Genomic DNA, 23639 nt, shown 5'->3' with positions numbered 1-23639 from the left:
GGCAATATAGTTGTTTGCATCAGTACAATAAGCATCCATTTTTCTTTTGCAACAGGACACAATTGCAGAAACTGTTTGTTTTACCAAGGGTTTGACTGAAGAATATGCTCCCCTTTAAGGAGTCAAGCTCAACTTGCAGAGCCAATGAAAGCTCCTGGGGAAAAAAACTGGCTTAATACTCTTGTCTACACAGTCCTTGTACAGGGTTCCTGACCTGTGGTCAGTAGAGAATGTCACTTTCTAACAGGCCCAAGAGCTCCAAATTTATCTTGGGACCTTAAGAGGAGAGGATCACCCAACTCATAGGTATTTGAAGATACAAACCCATGGTTAGGCTCAGCTTTAAAAGGTCTTATCTGAAATTCCTTGTGGAACAGAGTTCCACCAAAGCCAATCTAAAAGGTGTATGTAGAAACAGATATTCTTGCTGTACTTTATGCAAATAATCAGGCCAAATATAAGACTAAAGTCTATTTTGCAAACAAGTCAGTCCTACCACGATTTTTCTTTTTAACAAAAATAAGGACTGGAGAGAAACTATGCTTGAAAACTTATCATACCTTTGTCATTAAATTCTAAACTCATTAGTTATTTTTAAGTTTTTGCCTACATTTTAGACTAATCCTGCTTGTTCCTGTGAACCAACCAGCAATCTCGGGCTGCAGCTCAGAAAGAGCAAATGGGATGGGTAATGTAGAAATCTGGATCAATATTCTAGTTCTGAGCAATTATCCTGCAAATTCTGCCAGGTGATGGGAATAAATAGTATATCCATCACCTGGAGGTTTCCTTTTTGGGAAAGTAAGACCAAGAGAGCTAACCAAAGCCAAGCGCCATGCACCCAAATCTTAGCAAGCATAACTATACCCACCAGTTATCTGGAAATGTCACCAGACATCATTTTCTCTCCCTTCTTGGAGGAGGACTCAATTCCGCAGCTTTACCTCAGCATTTGGCTTATGATAAGGAGTCCACGCAATTCCCCATGAGACACATTATTGTCCCAAACTCAATTTCAAGCTTCAGGTCAAAGCCCTAGGAAAGAAAATTGGATCTAAGGGATCCAGAGGCCATGATAACAGAGGTTAAAAGGCACAGTTGAGGTGAGAATGGCTAATTCCTGCCAATTAAGCCAAGCCTCCCATTTCATGGATAAAGGTCATGCTAGTATCCATGGCACAAATGAGGTCTAGGGAACTCCAAGGCTACTGACAGTAGGGGGAATAGAGGCATAGGTGAGAGAAGATACTTCCTATTCTCTAAGCCCTCCCTGTTTCATGGGTGCCTGCTTTGGCAACCATGGGCGGCACGTGCCAAGGCTGCCAGGACTCAGAGATGCAAGGATGGAAGAAGGAAAGAGGACAGTCTTCCTTCTCTCCCTCATGCACCCCAGGTATTTGCTAAGAAGAGAAGGGAACCAGGGATGCCTGCTCCCCTCTTTCTAGATGAGTAGCCATCCATCTTCACTCCGAACCCCTTTAAATGCATCCTGAACCCCTGGAACTCCTTTGAAAAAAACAGCTTATTTTTTCCTTTCTCCTCCTCTGCCCTCTCTTCACTGATAGGTAATTTCGTCTCTATACTACAGAACACTCCCCTTGGATGCAGCCTCCAAACTGGGAAAAGTTAATTTCCCAAACCTTAAACCAGTTGACTTAGTATTGGGCTCGGGAGAAGGCAACCCAGAAGCCTGACATGATGGTAAAAGGGTAAAAGTTGTTTTACCAATCAGGCTTTTGGCCTCTCTCTGTGCAAACTGGTAAAAGGCCTCAGGATTTTTGAGCTGTCCTCACCCCCGACTTGTTTCATTTAAATACATGTTTTCTAATAACCCAGTCTGTCTCTTCTCACATTCAGGCCATCAAACTCCAAATGGTCTTGCAACCAGAGCTTTGGATGATGGCCCCTTCTGTGGGGACCCTTACATAGGCCTCTGAGGGAGCTCTGACTGTCATCCTCTGAGGGAGATCTGACTGTCATTTTTCCCAAAACAGCACCCCCTGTCAGCAGGAAGCAGTTAAGATTGGTCTCCATCTTTATCCTTATCCTTATCCTAATGGCAGCTAGATGTACTTCTTTCAAGGGGAATGAGACAGTCAAGTGTAAAGGGGTCCCTACAGAACCTCTGAACAGCCTGCGCACTGGGAGAATGGGGTGGAGCTACAGAGGTTCACACCGTTTGCAAGAGGGAGGAGCCTGGTTCCTCTTGTTCCTGGGTGGTAACCAGGGATTCAATCTGTGAGGCAGGAAGCCTCCTAACAGGACTCTTGCTTTGTTGAGAGTCCCTGTTTCCCTTTTTTTCCTTTTTGCCAAATAAATCCCATTTTTCTCACCCTTCTACGTGTCTGTGAGCCTAATCTTTCCTAGTCATGTGAAAAGAACCCTAAGGAGAATGTCTCACAACAATTTGACCATGAACCTCTTTTTACGCAATATACCTATTAACGTCTCATGGAAAATACTGCCATAGTGAAAACTCTAATTGCAGAAGGGGGAGCCCAAGCCATAATTCCCAAATCAATCCTCAATCCACAAGATATAGATGTTTTTTAAAACTCCACTTGAAACCAAATTGTCTATCACTGAAAGGAAATACGTCTTAACTTTCCCACAGCCTAATTCAAGACTCAGGTCCCTCTGCAGCTTCTCCAGAGTCTCTCTTATCTTGCCTTTGTCTAAAAATAAACTATTCCTTTTCTAAAAACTCTGGGTAGATGCCTACACCTGTCTTAGAGGCCTGAGAAACTTCTGCCCTGATCTGTTTTGTTTAGATTTTTTCTTACTACTCTCCTTTTTTGACTGGGAATCTAAGTTTGTGTCCACGGTGTATAGTCCAATTTTGTTATGCAATAAGTACATATAAATAAAAGGCAACTTCTGGGTAGCAGGAAGAACATTTCTCTAGGACACAGTCAACCTCTGTTCTAGTTTGCTGTTGATTACTTTTTAACTGTGTGGCCTTGGATAACATACTTAACCCCTCTGAACCCTGAAATCCTTATCAATAAAATAAGGATTACCTCATAGGATGATATAAGGATCACAATAGATCATGTTTATGATAAAGCTTAAGAAATGGTGAAATATGATACAAATATGAGACGTTGATACTTTTATTTTACATATGGATTCACAGGCACACTGCATTCTCTAGTCAGGCCACAGGTCATCCTAAGAATGGAATATTCTCAAAAGGTTGGTTCAGACAGATGTCACCGTAAGTTCTGTGACAGCCATCAAGATCCACTGGCTGTGCAATGCACCTGTCTTCAGAAATGAGACTTGAATGGATCCAAGCCATCCTTGGCCTCACAAAACAGTCAGTTGTCCCTTCACAGAGCACTTCCTAGTATCATTCCCCCAATTCTTTCAGAAAAATGATTGGCTCAATAGAAAGCATCCAGCAGATGAGGGCCTCAGTTCCCCTCCTGTTCAGGTGCCCAGAAGCCTCGGAGAGGCCCCCCTGACTCCATCAGACCCTGCAACACCCAGGGGCTCCTCATTCTCCATTACACAGAGAAATGGGCAGGACGAGCCCTCTTCCCTAGTTCTGACTCTGGCATTAACAAGTGCTATAACATTGGCCACATATTTCATTGTCCCTTTGCCTCAGTTTCCACAACTAGTTTTATTAGGAAGAGTTAAAGTCAAGAGTTAAATTAGAACATTCACAGCAGACTTACAGTGCACCAGGCCAACACTTCGCCACCTGGGAGAAAGCACAGGGGCTTCAGTGCAGCCTTTACCTTCAGGTATTCTCAGTCTATAGGAGAAAACAGCCTATTAGGCATCCTCACTGCTCCAATCCCCACTTTTGTCCCTGAAACACAAAGATAATATTCCAGGTTTTCCTGGGAACTCATATAAGCCAAAAAAGTAAGCCCTAAAGAAATATCATGTTTCTGTATCTAAAGTGTTAAAGAAAATCCCCTTATGAACTAACACTGAGGAGGTCTGTGTGAGTCTGTGTCCCTGTTGAGAAAATTCTATGGCTTCTTTCACTAATTTTTGGGCACCAGGATCATCCTGACAGATGGCAATGCGCACCCAACAGTCCCATAGTCTGGGCAGTGACCTCAGTCCACCAGATCACACTGGATGGGGGGAAGGGGCAGAGGACTATGGCCAGAGTTCTTTTCATATGCATTGACATTTGGTGACTTTATTGAAAATAAAGTAACACCATGCAATTCCCCTTTCATCAGAATGCGAATGAGCTGGAATGCTATAGTGCTATTATCTACGGATCCATAAACCACTAAAGACTCAAGTAACCCTAATTTCAACAAGTATGCCTTATCTTTACCACACAGCTACTTACAAAAAACAGAACACTGGCCTCCCTCACAGAGAGGTGCTCAAGCAGTGCTTATGTGAGGTTTTAAAATGCTCTGACAAGCATATTGAGCAGGAATGCAGAACGTATACTAAAAACATATTGACAGAGGACAAGGGGGGCATTTTGTGGCCACATCCTAAGCTTTCAAGGGGCGATTCTCCCAATGCAAAGCTATTTCGTGTAACTGGATACCTACTATGCGGAGCCCTTATGCTAAATGTGAATAGATGACACAGATTTTCATTGCCTCAGACATCCAAGAACTCACAACCTATAGAAATCTCCAATTTGCATAGGGCTCATTGTAACCTCATAGTTTAAAAGCCTATTATTTTAATTACCAATTCCTGGCTCTGCCCCCATGGTACCCAGGAAATATTGGGCCAGTTACTTAATCTCTTGGTGACTTACTTCTCCCATCTGCAAAATGGGGAGAATAATAATTTCTACTTCCTAGGATTGCTGAGGGGATTATATGAGTTAACATATATAAAATACCTAAAAGTGTATTTGCTCTTATTATTTCTTTAACTCTACAAAGCTATGTAGCTGTGTTTGCTCATGCTATTATTAAGTATACAAATCAGTCCAAGCAACATGCCAGCATGCTGTGGGGAAGGAATTACTTGCATTTTAATGTGGTAGAGAGTAGGAGTTGTGGGGAGAGAAAAGGGGTTTAGACTGAGGAGTGAGGGTGGAAAGATTCCTTGGAGCTGGCACTACAGCTGGTCTCTGAAGACAGGTAGCGTTCTGTGATGCAGCCACGCATCAGGGAGAAAGGCTCTTAGGGGAAAATTAAAACAAAACAAGCCATACTTTTTACCACTGATCTATAGAACAGAAAGGAAAACTTAACTGAAAAAAATGCAAATCAGATGAATGTTATCTTGCAAGTTCGAAGTCCCTTAAAACCCTGGGCTGAGAACAGCAATAGGAAATAGGAATTTTATTCTGTGCATCATTTCAAGGATGTACACTGCATGGAGCTGCTAATCATACCAATGCATAGTTACTACATTCTGTGTTAGGTGATTACAGGCATTAATAGGTCATCACCCAAGCAGTGGGGCCACGAAAAGTATGTTCCATTATGACTACGCGGGGAATGAAAGCCATTCCCATTAGCACAAAAATATTTTTAAAACACTCTGTCACTCACAAAGTTTTTTTTCACACATTTATACATTAAAACTTCACAACCTCGTAGGGATTCACACATATATACATACCCTAGCAGGGATTTCACACATATATACATTTCATCTCACAACCTAAAGAGATCTCCAGATCCTCAAGCTGCCAAGAGTTTGTCATTTAATTTCAATCCCATTTTACAGAAGAACTATAGCTTCCTGGACACCAAATAGTGAAGCCACTGTTCAAACTCAAATACCTTGACACCAAATCTCATAATATTTCCATTGTATGTTCTTGTCATTGCCTTAAAAGTTTGTGTTAGAGAGCCACTGCAACACTATCTTCTACTGGAATCTGAATGTCTATCTTCTGCTTAGCAACAATCTCAGCATTTGTCATGTCCTACAGAAAATCCCATGTTGCTTCATGTCATTGATCTGTAGCTGTCTCCGACAAAAGGACGCGAATGCCTGCTGTGGCCCTGGGAATTTTAAATAAGAAGTCAATGAGAGATGCTGGTAAGTGGTTCTGTAATTGTCTAGGGGCAGATAAAAACCTTGGTGGAATAATAATCATATCAATATGCTGGCTACATGAATGATCCGGCAGTGAATTACAACAGGGTACTTCAACTCCAAAGCCTAGGGTGGCAGATCTGCATAATTAATCTCCCTCTGCAATAACCCTGCAGGGTCAGCAACATCGGCATTCTACAGCTGAAATTAATGTCTTATTATTTCAGTCCTCTTTGGTGTTTCTTCAGATTCCGGAAAATAATATCAGATGTAGCAGCTCTGTTAACACAGACAGGGTTTGAAAGGATCTCCAGGCTATGAAAAAATATTCACGTAAATCCTGGTAGGTAAATAGAGGATGGATACAATGCATAGTCCTAATAAATGTACCTACTTAATTCGAGTCTCCTGATATTTTAGATTTCATTCTTAAATTATCTTAGACCCTCTGAAGGCCACATATTGAACCACATTGTTCAGCTTCGGCTTTTACAGAATGATTTTGAAAGGCTATGCTTTAGTAATTCACCCTCAGTTTAGAGAAACATTAGGTTATTAATATTAGGTGAAAGAGGTTCAAAAGTTATCTTTTTCCACAGGACTTCTTTCAGGGCCTTTCAGGATGCTAATGCATGTTGTGAAACTCAATTACTTAGTAATAATATTCAGTGTTTCTCAAACCTAATTGACTTTAGTTAATTCTTGTTTAGTAACATCTGCAACCATCAGGTTCCTTGCCACAGTTTGGAAATGCTGAATGAAGTTCTTTCAGAAAAAAACGGTGGAGGTGGAGTTTGACTGTGTAAGGGCCCCCAGACAGTAGACCAAGCTTTGAGGAATTCCTAGGAATTCTCTCACTGGGTGTCTTACTCCTACTGGAGGTAGTTTTAGAGTAAGGCTCATGAATTTGTAATTGGGAAAAAAGTAGGAAATTCAAATCAATTTTCTAATTTGCTAAACCATTCCTGTGGCAAGCTGATGGAGGAACAATGGCATGATGACTAGCTAAAATGAGATGTAAGACATGCTGGTGGATTTAAGTATGATAATGCTATGCTCCACCAGTGTAGCTAATTGGAGTTGATTATAATTTCACTACTTCCAGAATTCTGGATTCTTAAAGACTGTTGCCAAATCAGAACATAAGACACCATCCAGAAAAAGTCAGAAAACAGAGGGGAGCCTTTATTTTTCCAATGATAAAAGGAGTAAGCCCCTATGAGATCCAGCAAATAACCCTTTCACCTGTGTGACCTTAATGTTAGAAAAATTAAAAGTGCTATTATTTTTAATTGTTCTGCTCTTTCTGAAAAAGGGAAGAAAATGCATGTATTTATTAGGGTGACCTAAAAACTGAGAGTTTTTGCATGTAAATGTTCTTTCCATTCTCTAATATATAAAAAACAGCCTGAAATCTCCTTCTCTAAATCCAAAGGAAGAGATATTTACCACACTGCAAACAAGAAGGCTGTAAAAGCCTCAGGTAAGGGTTGGGTGCCATGGGAACACCTGTAAAGGCTGACTGATGACAAAGACCAAAGCAATTTTCTCACACATCATATCCTAGTGCTACTTCCCTGATGTCCTTCACTGACATTCTGAATCCTCCCACGATCTGGCAGCAAGCTCTCTTTCCAACCCTTTGCTGTACCACTACTTCTCACATATCAAGCACTCCCACCACAGGTACAAATACAGATATTGCTACAGATCACCCCGTGCCTTCCTTCCCCTTTACTCACCTCTTCTGCCTGGGATGCCCTTCATTACCCTCTCCAAGTGCACAAATACCACCTGTCCTTCAGAACATATTTCCGAAAACACTTCTTTCATGAAACCTCCCTGCTTCCCTCTGCCAGATGTAATTTCTACCTTCTTCCTAAAACGTTAGCTATGCTTCCCATATAGTCTCAGTAATATGCTTTTTTATCTTGTACTATTAATTAAGTGTGTATGTCTTCTCTCTTAAGACGTTTGCAGACAGGGTCCACTTCTGATTCATTTTTGACTCCCAGGGTCTAGCATTGAAGCCTGGCATATAGAAAACGCTCTGGATTATTGAGTGAATGATTACGTTCTTCTAAACAGAGTGATCCTACAGGCTGTTTCTCAATCCAGGAAAATACTACAATTCCTTTATGTGTTTTCTGCTCCTTCAGTCTCTCAACACTCATTTCTTTCTCAGATCATCATGGGTGGGGGTGATTTTTCCACTAAAACATGTCAGGCAAGGCGTGTTCAACAGAATACCTTTGGATTGTCATCTGCCTTTGTCAGGGTAAGCCTTGGTTATGCTGCTTTATAATACATACATTTGCATTTATCATGTGTATGGTGACACTGAACAACAGAGTTGCTTAGTGAGCCCCCACCCAATGACCATCGAGGGAACAGCCTGGAATTACACCAAGAATTCTGTTTCATTTGGATTCACATGTCTGATTTAACATTATTGCAGCTCATCATTTTTTTTGGCTAGGGTGAACTCCCCTGAGCCTGTTGATGCTAGCCAAAAAAAAAAATTCCCTTAATCTTTGTGTATGTTGTAGTGGATAACTCTAATTGCCATTTCTAACCCCCAAAAGCTTTCAGGAAGCAGTTCCATTTAGAAAGGAAGAGTTTTCTATGAAATAATATAACAGAAATTCCTTGAGCCCTTTCAAATCACTACCCAAACTCTGAGATCTGGAGTTTTTAAACTGGAAGCATAATTTGGGTAAGGAGAAGAGGATACAATCAGGAATCAGAGGAAAGCCAAGAGAGGGGAGGTTTTAAGCAAAGACAGGAGTATGTGTGTAGAAGAGAGAACCCTAGAAAAATTAACCTTGAGAATAACATCTGTTCATTCACTCAACAAGTATTTTCCAAATTTCTGCCATATGTTAAGTACATTACTCAATTGAAATAATTCATGCTTTGACACTATACACAGTGCTTCTTTTCATGTCTTATTTTACTTCATATTCACACAACTTACTCAAAAAGGAATATAATTTTCCTGTCTTACAGATGATGAAATTAGGTGCAAAAAGGTGAAGTGTCTAACTCAAGCTATCACGACAATCAAATAGCAAAGCTTCATTTTAATTAAGGTTCTCTGACTGCAGCAGATTGTCTGCCCTGATTCTTTCACATCATTCTCCTTAATATCCATGACAGTTTATAAAACAAAATATATGAAGTGTTCAATATTTCGTTTGCTGTGTCCAAAAGATCAATTAAGAAAGATAAAAATTCACTGGAGCAAGGGTTGTGAAAAATGCCAAATCTACAACAGTAAAATCCCTGAGTTACATGCAAAAAAATATTTCACTAGGAGGGTATTTTATTATCAGTTTGAAAGTAATGAAGTGGCACAAATGAGACATTTCTGGGGAACTGCACAGACTTAAGTTATTTATAATTAGTGTGGCATCACTTGTATAAATGGGTGCACCACATTCAAGGTTTTAAAGTTGTTTTTCTCAGTCAGTTTCCCAAGAAAACATCTTTATCTTTAAAATCCTGGGCAAACACAATTCTCCACTTCTCATCCAGAGACAGGATATTGAAATTTCATGGGCATTTCGAATAGGTTGGTTAAAGTGATAATGATGGTGGTTGCCAGAGGCTGAGGGGAGGACAGACTCAGAAGTTAATGTTTCAAGGCTACAGTTTGAGTACAAAATGTGAAAAATTCTGGGGATGAATGGTGGCAATAGTTGCACAATGAAAATGTACTTAACTCCACAAAACAGCAGACTTAAAAATGGTTAAAATGGTAAATTTTATTCCAATAAAAATACAAATTAAAGAAATGCTAATGAATTGTCAAATCAGATTCCAACTTGGAGGCGTATAATTTGTTACCACAAGGCCAAAGACAAAAGTCAGCTGAATCTCAAACTCAGAAAAAGTAAAACTTTAATTCTGAACTGCTTAGTTAAACATAATGAAATAGGACCTATCTTCTGTCAGAGTAAGTACAAATTAAAACTAAGAAGCATAATTCTTGTTGAAAATAAGGGAAAAGATTCTTCACCTTCTTTCTTTTTCTCAGAGCATTTACTTTGGCCAACTTGCAATTACTGAGTACTTTTTGTACTCTTTGAAATGTATATAAATCCTTTCGAAGACTAAGCAAGGCCTTTTGTCAGCTTTGTGACCTAGAAATGCCTTTTACTAGGAAGACCTGGAGGCCATCTCTTTGAAAAGTGAACATCACGGGAGATAGCACCCCTATCTCCCAGTTTCTATGGGAGAGGTGGACTCTAACTTTGGTAGATAGCACCCCTATCTCCCAGTTTCTATGGGAGAGTTGGGCCCTAACTTTGGTAGATAGCATCCCTATCTCCCAGTTTCTATGGGAGAGGTGGACTCTAACTTTGGTAGATAGCACCCCTATCTCCCAGTTTCTATGGGAGAGTTGGACCCTAACTTTGGTAGGCAACTTGCACCAAGTTAAAAAACTACCTCCTGTCATAAAGATATGAGAAGTTTGTTTTTCCTCTGGCCAAAACCAATCAGCTAACATGGATGGTCACCTCAATTACCAGGTAAAGTTAGGATGAGCTATGTGTGACAAATGGTGCTGTCAAGCTTACTTGAGGACAAGTTATTGTTTATCTTGAAAACACGTATGTAATGGGCTGTTTGGCTTCATAAAAGAGTGAGAGTTCTTTCTGTCTTTGCCATCTCTTAGTGGATTACCTGTGATGTACATCACATTCTGATTTAATGCTTGTTCAAGAATAAAAAATAGATTTGTTTTCTTTCTCTCTGACTTTTATAGAGAGAATTTCTCAGTTGGGAGACTTTGGTTTTAAATTTTATTTCCCCAACAGCTCCTAAACCTATAACCTCTATAATTTTCACTAAAGTAATATTAAAAAAATCAACACAGACACATGGAAACACTAATTCCTGTTATTACAAATAGGTAGGAAAATCAGAAGAAAGAGCAAAATGAACTTCTTAGGAGGAAAAAAAAAGAAAATACAAAGTTTAAAATAATGAATAAGTATTGGTATCCATTAGAACAAATAAATGGTTCATTGCACAGCCAGGACAGGAAGACATTTCCCTATAGACAGGTTCATAAAAAGGATTTTGTAAAATGACTTCCAAAAAGAGAATTATCTGCCTTTGAGCCTTTGAGGCTTTCAGGTTCAAAATGGACATCATACAAACATTCATCCACCAAAGACAAAAACAGAAGGACAAAGGGAGGGAAAGGTAATAAGACACCTTGGGAAGGAGGGAGGAAGGCAGAGAGGACGGAAGAGAGAAGAGAGAGAGGGATATGTGAATGGGAAAAACAAGTAACGAGAATTCATCTAATCTGTCCCTCAATGTTCTACCAACCTTGTCATTTTTGCATATCCAAGATGTCCTAGATCTCTCTAAACAAAAACTCTATGACAGTGTTTTCTCTTTATGTGGTAACATCTTACCTCCTTCATTTCATTGTAAGCAACTTAAGGTTTTAAGATGAAACAAGTAGCGTTATGTTTTGGTTCCTATAATTCATTTTTGTATCATTTAAATGCCACAGGGAGAGCACGGAACCATAAAATATATATTTTTAAAAAATAGCCAATAAAAGTAGAAAGAAGTATTTAAACAATGTCTTAATCTTAATAATCTAAAAGAAATGGATGTAACGGGCATTACATATTCAAGATCTGCTTTAATAACAGAAATAAAAATGGCAAGTCCCTACTAGGGTTGTTCTTATCTATGTCAAAAAAATCACCTGTTAGGTTATTTTTTACATTTTATCTTCATTCTATTTTATTTGTAATTATATATTTCATTTTATTTTTATTTTTAATTTATCCTTATTTATTTTTACATATTTATACACATTGTAATTTTATTAATTATATACAACATTTTGTGAAGGATCAGGAATATCACCAGAGTTATATGATACAGATGTTTTAAGTATTGGAATGCGAGTAGAATAACTAAGAAAACTGCAAAAGAAATATGTACAGATGAGAGGAGAAGGCAAAAGTGACACTAAGAAAAACAGCAATACCAGGGGAAGTGGGGAAGATGGAGATACTTGGAGAACAAATCTGAATATAAGTCTGTTACAATCTGTATCACAAGATAGAAAAGCATTTTTGAAATTATGAAGCTTTTCCTTGTCAAATTTTGCAAAAGGAAATATAATAAACTAAAACAATGTTATTTTCCTAAGTTCAGATGCACCAAATTCTGATTCTGGATCTTACTCTGACCTTGTGATCAGGCTTCCAATTCTTGGACAAATATACAATCATCACAGATACACAGATATAGTCCTATTCATAAAATATTAATACAAAGTATTTCCCTATGCTTTAAATACAATCCCCTGGACAATGAACTCACCTGAGCTTCTGAAAGCTGTAATCCTCCACATCACTGTAACTCTTTCTCAAAGAGGTGAGAGGAGGAAAGAGATTTGATAAGGTGGTAAGTCTCTGTATTAGTCTATTCTTACACTGCTAACAAAGACATATCCAAAACTGGGTAATTTTTAAAGGAAAGAGGTTTAATTGACTCACAGATCAGCATGGCTGGGGAGGCTTTAGGAAACTTACAATCATGGAGGAAGGGAAAGCAAACATGTCCTTCTTCACATGGTGGTAGGAAGAAGTACTGAGCAAAACAGGGGAAAGCCCCTTATAAAGCCATCAGATCTCGTGAGAACTCACTTGCTATCAAAAGAAAAGCATCATGGGGGTAACCGTCCCCATGATTCAATTACCTGCCACTGAGTCCCTCCCATGACACATGGGGATTATGGGAACTACAAGATGAGATTTAGGTGGGATACAGCCAAACCATATCAGTCCCTTTGTACTAGGGTCTATAAAACCCAACCACAGCGATGATGGAAACCAGACAATCTGAAAGACATCGTGCCGACAAGAATCATGGAAATACCCTGTATTTGTTTTTTCCCTCAAACACCCCTCTTCATTGAAAATGCAAGCTTTTATTCAACAACACACAGTTAAGAGCTCCTGCTGTGTGCAAAGCACTCCATCCTGCCTTGCAGATGAATGCTGAAGATACAGTCTGTGATCACAAGCCAGATTCTATCAGAACCCACTCACACAAAAGCAACCAAGTGAAGGCAAAGTTGGATATCTGCTCTAAGACAGTGCTTCTCAAATGGTAGCATGCATAAGGAGAATCTGGAAAACTGGGTAAAATGGAGATTCACACATTCCATAAGTCTAGGACAAGACTCAAGATTCTGCATTTCTAGTCAACCCCCAGAGGCTGCTATTGCTGCTGCTCCTTAGACCATACATTGAGAAGCAACAGTGTGAGGCATAAAGTGTAAATAAAGGGCTGTGGATGCTAAGTGAGCAGTGATTCTTGCTAGCTAATAGTGGTAGGGAGGGTTCATGGGGAAGATCTTGCATCTAAACAGGAAGAGGAACAGAGGTGTGTGCTTCTGTGTGGGTAGGTAGGGACCAGAAAGAATCACAGAGACAGTGCAGAGCAGAGAGAAAAGAAGGGAAGAAAAGAGAAGGTATTCCAAAAACCAAAAATAAACTGAGTAAAGTTCTCAAAACAGAAAAGTACATGAGCTATTTAGAGGAAAACAAGAAATCTAGTAAGACTAGAGTATAACCTGCAGGTGAGTAGGCAAGGAATTACAGAAAACAGGCCTAGAATGATATGCCATGGAGAAATCGTATACGTCTTATGTAGATTTAACCCTATATTTTGGAGGGCAGGGGGTATCTGATCGCCAAAAAGATAGGCACATTTCAGCTGTAAAAATTAATTATGTAGAATAAAAGACCTTGGAATTCTGAAGTTATTCATATTCTACATTTTGATATGTATTACTAAATGCTCATTATTAGTCTTCAATATAATTGCCTTTCTGTAAATTATAGCCCATCTTCAAATGGATAACCTTCCTTCAAATGAGACTGTGTAAGATCAAAACAAAATATGGCCTGTTCCCACGCTCCTTAAAGTGTTCACCATTCAGCAGCCTAAAATTAAGCAGTGGCTTAGTGGAATCACAAATCGTTTGTATTTACTGTCAAAAGCTGCTAATTTCCCGAAATGTTTCATAATGTAATATCCTGACAAAGAAAACCAAATGAGGCTATAAGAGTGCATAGGTTTCTGTACAGCTGCCTGCATGTAAAGGAATAGATCTGAGTCAATGCTGTGTGGCAAGAAACAGAGAGGACTCATGGGATGCCTAGGAAACTCAAGCAGGTTGCCAAACTCTAACGGGCAAGTTCACTGCCTCCCTGCCAACATTATTAATAATAAAAAAAAAGAAGAGAAAAGGTATCTAAAGTAAAGCATCTAATAAATTCTCTATCACTTCTTGTTTCTGTTTCTGTCCAAATCAGCAAAATCTTTAAATATCACATTATCGCTCTTTGAGATAGGCTACGAGTCTCACTTAGTAAGAGGTTCCAAGTTAATTTTTTAAATAAGTAAATGTCTAAAAGTTAAAAAAAAAGTCTATATTAGGTAGGAAGTGTAAACACTGTGGCCCCTTCTCCTCTCCCTTTGGCATTCATCCAGTCTCTCTCTTAATATAACCATATATAACTACTAGACTCAGACTCTTTCATTTTTTCACATATAACTGTTTTTCTTTTTACAAAAATTGAATCATATGTGTATATAAAAGATGCTTATTTTATTTAGTAATGTGTCTTTCCCATTTTTTCCAGATTAGCTTATGTAATTACATTTCTTTTTGTCTGTTTTTTAAATTATACTTTATTAGGCAAAGCACAGACCATGGTTGTCACCCTAATTCACACTTATGTAGCATTATGATCTATTATACATCATTTTTAATGGCTAAATATGATTACATTGTCTAGCTTATGATAGTGTATTTAACCATGTCCCTATGGATGGCATTTTGATTATTTGCAAAAAACTATCATTTTCAACCACCTTTAGGCTTATGGTAATTTTCTTCAGGATTACTTAAAAATCATTAGGGTCCCTAGCATCTATCCAGAAGATCACAGTAAAAATACGAAACGAATCTATTGGCCAGTGAAAACATCCAAAGAAGAGAAAAGTGAGACCCACAGAATCAGAGGCATGCAGTCATACCTCAACAGCTGGTAACTCAATTATTGGACAGTGTCAATTATCAAGTAAATACCAGTAGCCAACAGCTAGACAAACCAGAGCTGCAAACGGTAACTAAGATGCATCAACTTAAAAAAAAATTTAAAAAAGAATCAACTTTATTTATAGTACAGATCTTCAGATAACAACTTGGTTATCTGAGTCCTTATGCCTAGGCAGAGAAGAAGTCACAAACTTGCATGAAGAACAAATGGCTTTTATAAGGAGGCATGTTGATGGCAGGTGTGAAAGTTGAGCTACTAACACCCAACAAGAAAAGAAACCCAACAAGCAAAAACTAGTAATATGGGGGTCTGGGGCCATTTCACGTTAGAGTCTTACGTATTTCAGTAGGTTCTGGGAACATCATTATGCACAGTGAAAAATAATTCATGTTCAAAATCACAGCCCTGAATTGTTCATGAAAGTATAATTTCTCAGGATCTGTGCTATATGATAGCAGTGTAGCATGGAATACACCTGAGAAAGACAACCTATCAAAACAGTTAAAACACGATCCTTGACCATAGGAGACCTGAGGAAGACTGGGCCAAACACAGCACTTAATAGACAGAAAAACAAAAGGACAAAGGTAGCATGATTGATCCAACGTCAGTGGGTTTTTGGAAATAATCTGAGCTATTAAGCCAGGATACATGAATCTTATGCCACCGTGTTTGTGGCTGCTCCACAATTACAAAATTGGTCATTACAAACTGAAACTTGAGCTAGAAGACACTCATTGTTTAGCATTCTCAGAGAACTGAAGATTTACCTTAAGAAATACTGTGATCAGAAATGTGAATGTAAGTGGCCCTGGTGGGGAGCTGAGAGTGAGTTATAAGTCATAGTTAACTGTTGTTGTTGTTTGGAGGAGGTAGATCTTCTAAAACACAAGAGAAAAAAAATAGCATTAATTGTTGGCCAGGAATAGAGTTGTACAAAGAACTTATGTTTAACACGTGGATAATAGGGAAACTAAGTCACACACATATGCAAAACTAGCAAATCTCCTTGCTTCTGTTTGGCTGACCACTAAACTCTATTGTTTTGAATCAACTAACTTTCAAAACATAGCTTGATGGTTTCTGTAAGCGTTCATCACTGCTAAATAAACTGAATAGGCAGTGTACTGGAAAGCACATTGCATAAGCAGGCAGGAGACTTGAGTTCAAGTTTCAGTGTACCTCCAGAACAAAGGCCGCAGGGTTGATATGTCAAATGAGTAAACTGAATGTGATAGCATCTTTAAGCTTCCTCAGGACTACTATTCATGTTTCTAGTCAGCTCTTAGCAAATAGAAGTTAGGCAAATACAGGAAATCCGTATACCCTGCAATACACAGTACAGACTAAGATTCCTATATTTGGGACCTTTGTTGCTACCAAGGCTCTCTGAGACATATTTTAAACAGAGGACTCTCATTTTCCTAAGCCCCACACTTCACTTTGCTGGTTTTCTCTTTTTTTTTTTTTTTTAATTCTCTTACACTTTATCTTCTTATCCAGATGACATCTAGAAAATTAGACAGGACCTCAGAAGTCAATAATGTTATTTGGAACACTATTTGGGAAGTAAAGGCCCAGGAAGGAGAGGTGACTTTCATGAGGTCAATAACTCACTAGTGGAAATGTGAGAAGATGGCTTTTGATTCCCAGTTCAGGCCTGTCTACCAACTCTGAAAACTATTAAGAGATATAACTGCCCCCTAAAAATAACATACCATTTGTATCCAGGAAAAAGAGTCATGTCTGAACAGGCAATGGTCCTATATCAAAAGAAGACAGCTACTCAGGCCCAGAAGCAATGATCAGGCTGCAAAAGGAGCTGAAGTTGCTGTTCTTTTCCCACGACTTTGTGAAGATTTATGGTGTACGTGGGAAATCTCGGCCCAAGGTCCTATAGGCAGCACTGGATCGGATCTCTAAGGAGTCCCTACAGCTATGAAGTTCTTAACATCTTTATTTCCTGGGAAGAGCTGGACTGACCTGACTTAAAATATCTGGTGAGTTTCTGAAGCTTTTCTACAAGGAATGAAACTTCCTAGTTTGAAATATCCAAACATGATAGATTTGAGCAAAGCATACCGAGCTGTAACATTACATTAAAAAAAAAAAAATGAAGTGGGTTGGAGATTATGGAAGTCTCTGTAAATCCTGAGGGGAAAGATCATCTTATTTAAATACTGTCCATTCTTAGTTGCAGCACTGATCGGTAGGACCCACTGCCAGTTTTTGTATCTTTCTTTTTATTCTTTCAAATCAAAGCTGTTAATCAGCTGCTGGAGACTTCCTAGCATTGCAACACTCTTTCCTTCAAGAACCAGAGAACCGTCTCAATCCTGACATTAAATCAAAGGATTATAATATTTAACTAGCAGAGCTTTCAGATGAGTAGTAAGCCAATTAAAAGAAAAGAAAAAATAGAAAAAAAAAAAAAAGGAGTTTTTCACTCCTGACCTCCTGGCCTGCAAGCAGCTTTCCTTTGAAACGGCAAGAAGAAATGGCTCTCAAAGATACTTTCTCATATGCTGCCAACCGCAAAGGGAGTATTTTTCAGGGGATGCTTGTCTGGTCTGACTCGGACTTGTTTCAGGGTGTGTCATCATTCCTCTGAGAGGTTTGGCCTGGGCAAGACTGCATTCATTAGGAATTATTTCAAAAATCCAGAGCTGGCAGCCAGTGGGAGGTTTTTCTACACGGATGTGCACCTCCCACGTGCTCTGGTCACAGACACGACTGGGCTGGTAAGAGGGCCTGACGGAACCGTGCCAGGCCCAGACACAAGTCTTCCATTCTGACACGGAGTGCTGCCAAGTGGGAAGGAACCACATCCTTCCTCATCCTAAGTCCCCTTCTTAAATCGAGTAGTTGTTCAGACAGGGGAAGCACAGGGGGGAGGGAGGAGGAGACATCACTAGTTGGTGTTAATTATAACAAGGGGAAACCTTTATTCCCAATATAAAGTTTCTAAGTGAATTCAAGACAGAATCTCAAGGCCGGAAAGGCCTTTAAATGTCATTTTGATTCAAACTCCTTTTTCCAATATTCAAATCTCCCTGTGACATCCTTGCCAACTAGATGTCTAGGCCCTCTTTTAATATCTCTAGTGATGGTGAACTCATTACTAATTTAGTTTTCATATGGCCTTAATTGTAATAAATGTCTCTTTATGTTGAGCTGGACCCAAATCCCTTGTCATGTCAACCTACTTATCCTGGATGAAGTCTTTCGAGCCATGTTGGGCCTACGGTTCCCTCTTTCACAGACACCTATGGGCATTCAATACAGCAGTTCCAGTATTTCAAAGCAGCGTTTCCATAACATCATGGAACTTACTTTCAAAACTAGGAGACTAGGGGTTTTTGAAAGTATTTGTTCCCTTACTCCCCTCTCCAACCCTCAAAGTGAGAAAAACATACTGAGGAAATGAGAATGTCATTAAAACAGAAGGAACTATCATCAATTGATTAAGGCATCTCCCATGCTGCCTGAGCCGAAAAAGGAAATTGAAAAAGGAGAAAAGGAAGCAACAAGAGGCCAGAAACACAAATGGGCTGGCTCAGTCCAAGCCGAGCTTCTAGGGAATTGTCAGACACATCAGAGTACTAACTAAACACCTGTTACAAGATGTTCAGCTGTACGTGCAAGCAAACCGGATAGGGGCCATGGGATACACGGCACACCTCAGCACAGGGAAGCAAAGCACAGGGTTTCATCATGAGCTTTAGAGCCATATAGACCTGGGCTCAGGTCCTTCTCCACAGCTGTACAAGCTACTTAACCACACTGAGTCTCAATTTCCTTATTGGTGGACAGGGTCAGTAAAGCACCTCACATGGAATTAGACAAGATGATTATCCCAGCACTTTGGGAGGCCAAGGCGGGCAGAGCATGAGGTCAGGAGATCGAGACCATCCTGGCTAACACGATGAAACCCCGTCTCTACTAAAAATACAAAAAATTAGCAGGGCGTGGTGGTGGGCACCTGTAGTCCCAGCTACTCGGGAGGCTGAGGCAGGAGAATGGCATGAATCCAGGAGGCGAAGCTTGCAGTGAGCCAAGACTGTGCCACTGCACTCCAGCCTGGGCGACAGAGCAAGGCAAAGCTCCATCTCAAAAAAAAAAAAAAAAAAAAAAAGAAAGATGATTATATGAGGTAATTTTGTAAAGCACCTGGCACACAGTAAGCACTTCAACTTGTTAGCTATTATCCTTTTTTCCCCTCATTACTAGAAGACTTGCCTTTGACTCTCTCAAACTTTCCCTACATACTGTACCAAATACTAGGAAGCAGAAAACCCACATATCTGGTAGAGAGCAATTAGGCCAAAACTCATGTGTGAGAACCAAGACAAGAGAAGCAGCACGATACCAGAAAGTGCACTATGCCAGAACTAGAAAGCCAGTTACAGGTAGGTTTGGCTGACTTTATAAACACAACATATTCCTCCGAGGCCTTTCTGCAAAGCCAGAGGTTTAGCCTCTTTGGCCCCAGCAATCTAGTATTCTTTGAGAACGATTACACGTATTCCATTTAATGGCAGCTGTGAAAGCTTGATTTCTATATGCCTCCTCCTGTTCCCCTAAGTCCATGTCTCAATATCATTAACTACAAAAACCCTAGATTCCCCACAGCAAGAAGCTGGGGTAGTCACCCGATTTCAAGTGCCCTAGGGATCTCTTTAGGGGTGCAAAGCCCTGCAAGGGTGCATTGAATGGAGGATATATTATGGTTTCTTAATTCACTTGCTGCTGGCTGTTGAAATCTTAGGTGATACAGCACTGACTGTAAGTGTGTGTTTTAAATAAGTCAAGACAAGTGAGTAAGTTCAGCTGTGTCTTGACAAGTAGGAAGCCAAGAGATATGGTTGGTTTTTAAACATTCAGGAGTATGTGCCGGGAAGTGCTGACAGGGAAGACTTATGGAATGCCCTAATTCAAAGATGTGTAGATTTCCTGAGGGTGTTAAGGTATCCACTCAGGTATGCTTTTGTAAAGAACCCTTTCCTCTTTACCCTGTGTTTGGTGTTCTGTGCTTTGAGGAAAGGCAGTAAAAATACTTCAGGAAAGTGAGGAAACAGAACAGCTGAAATTGTAACACCTGGGTTACAAAAAGCCTGTTCTTTGGGTGGAAAGAGATCTTTAAAGTGAGAATATCCAAGAAATATGGATAGATTTTTTAAAATTATTATTATTATTGTTACAGACAGGTTCTTGCTCTGTTGCTCAGGCTAGAGTACGGTGGCACAGTCCAGACTCACTGTAACCTCAAACTTCCAGGCTCAAGGGACCCTCCCACCTCAGTTCCCCAAAGTGCTAAGATTGCAGGTGTGAGCCACAGCGCCCAGCGATGAATGGATTTAGAACAAGGACACAGCATGAACAAAGATATGTCCCAAGATTATCAGGCAGTGGTGCATAGAGTGAAATGGAAAGGTGAGCAATAGAATGGTGCCCTTTGAATATACAGAACACCAATGAGCTCTTGAATCATCAGGGGCTAAGTGGCCACTTGATGGCCATCACAACCTCTGAGCTTCAGTTTCTTCACTTGTAATAATTCAGATAAAACTGACCTTGCAGAGCTGTTATCAAATCAAATGAGATAATGAACATGTAAGTGGTCTGTAACTTGTTGGGCACTTGGATACACATAAGGGAATACTGTTGTTACCACTCAGTAAAGCCCCAAAGTCTTAATTTACTACGTAATAAGTATTTGTTTTTATAGGATCTCTCCTCTCAAAATGATACTGACATGATTGCATAAGCCAATTTCATTTAAGCCGATGTTCTAATTGCATATACACTTCTTGTTCTTCACCTACTAGAAGCAAACATATCAGGGAGTTTTTAAGAAGAGTTATCTAGGCATACCATAAGGGCATCGGAGTTGACAATAGCAGCCATAGGTGAAATCACTTTGGCTTGTAATGTACACTAGCATTTTTGATTCCCAGAATGGTCCAGAACATCTTATGATGACTCTGGGTCACCTCCTTAAGTGAGAACAGAAGAAAGTTCTGGGAATGCAAATTTTCCACCTTGATTATTATAATAGAATCCTCATTAATTGCCCCACTTATTCCCTCTCTAAGCCAGATCTAAAATACAGATCTGATAATGCCCCTCCCTTACTCGAGAATATTCATTGTGTCTCCGTGTCTTATAGGATTAAGTATGAATTTCTTAACAGAGCATTTAAGGTCCCCAAAAAATAGTGCCTCCTTGCATTCAATGATGATGTATTCACACATCATCTCCCGGTCAGACTGGGCTCTCTCCAGGGCCGGTTCCTGTTTCCCTCCTTCACTTTATGTTTTCATTATCTTCCCTTTCTTTAAGACAAAAGTCACTTCTGTTTCCTAACTGTGCAAAAATAGTTAAACTGGAATGAAGTTTCCTAGAATTCCTTACTCTTTATGGTTCCAAGTTAGGGCTGCCCATAGAGAACTTTATTCAGAGGGTCTGTCTAGGCCTCTAGGTAGTACTGCAACTCACACACGTTGTTGCTGATCACTGGCTCACCTCCTAGATGGGGCAGCAGCCAGGCCCACTGCTCTTTCTTTTTCTTTTCTTTTTTTTTTTTTTGAGTCAGAGTCTCACTCTGCTGCCCACACTGGAGTGCAGTGGCGCTGTGATCTTCGGCTCACTGCAACCTCCGCCTCCCGGATTCAAGCAATTCTCCTGCCTCAGCCTCCTGAGTAGCTGGGATTACAGGTGACTGCCACTACGCCGGGCTAATTTTTTTTTTTTTTCTTTTGAGACAGTCTAGCTCTGTTGCCAGGCTGGAGTGCAGTGGCGTGATCTCGGCTCACTGCAACCTCCGCCTCCCGGGTTCAAGTGATTCTCTTGCCTCAGCCTCCCAAGGAGCTGGGAGTACAGGCGTGCATCACCACACCCAGCTAATTTTTGTATTTTTAGTAGAGATGGGGTTTCACCATGTTGGCCAGATGGTCTTGATCTCTTGACCTCGTGATCTGCCCACCTTGGCCTCCCAAAGTGCTGGGATTACAGGCATGAGCCACCAGGCCCGGCCATTTTTGTATTTTTAGTAGAGAAGGGGTTTCACCATGTTGGCCAGGCTGGTCTCTTGACCAGGCTGGTCTCGAACTCCTGACTTCATGATCCACCTGCCTCGGCCCTCCCAAAGTGCGGGGATTACAGGCTGAGCCACTGCGCCTGGCTGCCCACTGCTCTTTCAATTCCTGCCAGATCTTCCCTTTAAACTCCTCCGTCTGAAGCCAGGCAGATGTGAAATTCTATGGCTAAGAGCACCAATCTCTTCTGCAGAACACCTATATCATCAAACTAGAGACTCAGGGGCTCCAATCTGTCCTCTTCCACGTCACATTCAGATTTCATTTCTGACTGTCTGCCTGCCACAGGCAGAGGCAACAGCCTTCAACAGACTTCCTAACCAGTGCCTTCTCAGGATTTCTTAACTGTTCTCTCATCTCCCAAATATCCTGCCCTAGGCCTTCAGTTGCCCAGTCTCTCCCACAATTGTAGCTCTCTCTGATAAATCACACAATCCATATCATTTACTCACCCCAGTCAGACCACAATTCATTTACCACTTATCCTTACCAATCTCTCTCTGTCCAACCTGTCCATCACTTCAAGACTCACTTTAAATACAACTTCCTTATAAAGCCCTTCCTGAGTTACACAATTGTCTTTCCTCTGAAATACAGAAATGTTTTATTACCTTATATATCTTTTCAAAGTACATTATGTATTCTCATGCTGTTTGAAATACTGTATAAATTGTATTATAAACCCCTGTGTATGTTTTATCTTTCAGTTGTGTTTGTGTATTTGCTTTTTTAATTCTCTATATCTCACCAGTGTCTTGCCTACAGAAGTTTCTCAGAAAATGCTTATTGTCCAAAAGAGTAAATGAATTATCCCTACCAAGCCTCCCTTTTTATTAACGCAGGCAACTGAAACCCAGTGTTACTATGTGTGGTATCACCTCACTTATATGAAGACTGTTTCTATAGCAGCCATAACTTTTAACTTCCTTACCTTGGAAAAGAGTCTCTCTAGTCCACATTCAAAGCTATGTATTCTTATTATATGCCCGGTCCAACAAATTCATTACCCAGCTTCCTAGTCTACAGTAAAGTAGAAACTGTTAATTGTATGGGGAATGGAGAGCCAGACATGCCGAAAGCAATGAGAATTAGCAGACAATAAGAGAGAGAAAGGCCAGCAAATTTATGAACATCAGACTACACAAATTTAACAGTATATCAGTCTGGGACCATTTAGTATACAAGTAAATGATCTCACCTCAATAAATTCCAAAGGAATTACAGTCCACTCCAATTAGCTGTGCTGCATAACTAAGATTAAGTAATGCTCCATATTTTAGAATAATCTCCTTCTGAAATTATTCTTAAAGCAAACATTTAAGAAGAAAGGTATATATTGAAACTTGCCATTTAAAAAAATCCTGCAGCAGTTCCCATTCTCAGAGAGAGAAAGATGAAAAAGGAAATGCATTTATTTTCTTATGTATTCATTCAGCAA

The 23639-nt window shown here is 39.9% G+C and overlaps 1 protein-coding gene across 9 annotated transcripts in view; it reads right to left on the bottom strand.

Annotated features, from left to right (window-relative positions):
* The window catches only part of IL1RAP (interleukin 1 receptor accessory protein), a 147456-nt gene that overhangs the window by 110045 nt on the left and 13772 nt on the right, over positions 1 to 23639 (bottom strand). The gene's annotated exons all lie outside the window — the stretch shown is intronic.

This window comes from Pan paniscus, chromosome 2, assembly GCF_029289425.2.
Source record: "Pan paniscus chromosome 2, NHGRI_mPanPan1-v2.0_pri, whole genome shotgun sequence".
Lineage (NCBI taxonomy): Eukaryota > Metazoa > Chordata > Mammalia > Primates > Hominidae > Pan > Pan paniscus.
This window is presented reverse-complemented; position numbering and strand designations above follow the sequence as displayed.